Here is a 2500-nt window from a genome sequence, read left to right as displayed (position 1 = left end):
GGAGTGAGTCTTGCAACTGTTAGCCGTGTCATTAAATTGAAGCATGACACTGGATCGGTTACTCCTAAACGTAAGGGGAAATGTGGCCGTAAGAAAAAAACTACTCCAAGAGACGATGCCTACTTAATTCGACAAAGCAAAAAAGATCCACGCAAAACGAGCGACGCTTTGAATACAGATTTAAAGCAGAAAGGAATCGAAATTAGTTCCTCTACAGTTCGCAGACGGCTCCTCGCAGTTGGTAGAAGAGCCAGAAGACCTGTGAAAAAACAGCTTCTAACCAAAGCAATGAAAGAAAAACGGTATAAGTGGGCAAAGAAGTACAAAGATTGGACCAAGGAACAGTGGAGAAAAGTCATTTTTAGTGATGAGAGCCATTTTTTTGTACAGGGTCAGAGAAGCCAGCATGTTCGTAGGTCATCAGGAGAGAAGATTCGGGATTCTCACATTGATCAATGTGTTAAACACCCTCTTAAGAAGATGTTTTGGGGATGCTTTAGTTATTATGGTGTCGGAAGCCTTCATCCAGTTGAACGAATGATGCGTTCAGCACAATACATTGATGTTCTTCAAAAAAGACTTGTTCCAGAGCTAGAGAAGAGGTTTCCTGATGGTTCTGGGATCTTTCAACAGGACCTTGCTCCCTGTCACACATCAAAAATTGTGAAGAATTTCATGACAGAGAAGAATATACAAGTGCTTGATTGGCCGGGCAACTCTCCAGACGTAAGCCCAATTGAAAATTTGTGGGCCATTTGCAAAAGTAGGCTTCGTACAATGGACTGCACAACTAAAGAAATGCTCATTCAGGCACTGATTCAGGTATGGTACAGGGACCCAAAAATCAACAGTGACTGTTCAAATCTAGTGGATTCTATGCCAAACCGCGTTCAAATGCTCATAAAAAACAGAGGAGGCCATATCCGTTACTAATTTGCATTTATCAGATGTTTTAGTTTGTTTGAAAAATAAAGATCCTTGGGAAACATATTTTCATTGCCTGTTTCAATTAATTTGCACAAGGATGTACTACTACTACTACTACTATTATTAATAATAATAATAAGAACGACGGTAATACTAACAGTAATAATAATAATAATAATAATAATAATAATAATAATAATGATAATAATAATAATGATGATGATAATGATAATAATAATAATGAAGGTAATTTTAAAAGTATATACTTAAGCTTCCGTTATGAACCTTTGACATAACACACACACACACACACACACACACACACACACACACACACACGAAAAAAAAAAGAAAAAAACTAAACACAATCACGCAAACAATCAATATTGAGAAAAGTAACGAAAAACGAAAAAAAATAAAAAAATAAATGAAAAATAAAAACCAAAAACAAAAATAACCACCGTCACATTTCTTCCTCAACATTTCCTCTCTTTCTCTCTCAAAAAAAATAAAATAAAATAAATAAATAAATAAATCTCAACTCAAGCATTTCAACTCACTCTTATTATTTTGAACGATATCTCAGTAAAAGCATCGCAAAGGGAGGGTTAGATACAGCACTGCGTCGCTCCTGGTGCCACTAAGGGTCGGGGCAGCAGAGGTAGGCGTGGAACAATTCACTGGTAAAGGAGTTAAAAGTTTGCCGAGAGTCGCACGGGGAGGAGACGAAGGGGCGGCGACACTCCCCTCACGACGGCACGCGATACACTGAGGCCTGACTGCTTCCACCACCATCACCGCCCACCAGAGAGAGGGAGAGAGAGAGAGTGGGAGTGTTACGTATTTTTTAGCTGTATTTGACAAGAACAATATTTTCCCTTGAAGTTTCCTGTATTATCTTGGTACGACGTTGTGTGTGTGTGTGTGTGTGTGTGCTGGCTTAGGCAACGCGCATACATCCTTGCATACATACATACAAATGGATAGTTTGAACATAGGAAAATATACATGCAAAAAAATACACTTGAAAATAAATGCATTTATATTGTACATACATACATACATACACACATACACGCATATACATACTGCTGGTGTTGATGTTGCTACTACTACTACTACTACTACTACTACTACTACTACTACTACTACTACTACTACTACTACTACTACTACTACTACTACTTCTACTACTACTACTACAACAACAACAACAGCAGCAACAACAACAACAACAACAACAACAACAACAACAACAACTACTACTACTACTACTATTACTACTACTACTACTACTACTACTACTACTACTACTACTACTACTACTACTACTACTACAACAACAACAACAACAACAACAACAACAACAACTACTACTACTACTACTACTACTACTACTACTGCTACTACTACTACTACCACCACTACTAATATACACTACCACCACCACCACCACCACCATCAGGTCAATCAGAGTCACCCTGAGTTCTGTCGGGTCACCAGCGGGTCTGTGGAGGAGGTCACGGCGCCGCCACTCTCAGAAGGAATGGTGCCAATAAACCAGAGATATATC

At 38.6% G+C, this 2500-nt stretch overlaps 1 protein-coding gene and 1 long non-coding RNA gene across 2 annotated transcripts in view; one reads left to right on the top strand and one right to left on the bottom strand.

Annotated features, from left to right (window-relative positions):
• Nucleotides 1-1676, bottom strand: part of LOC135094693 (uncharacterized) — a 91894-nt gene extending 90218 nt beyond the window's left edge. The window contains exon 1 of the long non-coding RNA XR_010263925.1: nt 1488-1676. This is a non-coding gene — a long non-coding RNA (uncharacterized LOC135094693). The remainder of the gene's footprint in view (nt 1-1487) is intronic.
• The window catches only part of LOC135094692 (uncharacterized), a 199737-nt gene that overhangs the window by 195959 nt on the left and 1278 nt on the right, over nt 1-2500 (top strand). The gene's annotated exons all lie outside the window — the stretch shown is intronic.

The sequence above is a fragment of the Scylla paramamosain genome, chromosome 46 (assembly GCF_035594125.1).
Source record: "Scylla paramamosain isolate STU-SP2022 chromosome 46, ASM3559412v1, whole genome shotgun sequence".
Classification (NCBI taxonomy): Eukaryota; Metazoa; Arthropoda; class Malacostraca; order Decapoda; family Portunidae; genus Scylla; species Scylla paramamosain.
This window is presented reverse-complemented; position numbering and strand designations above follow the sequence as displayed.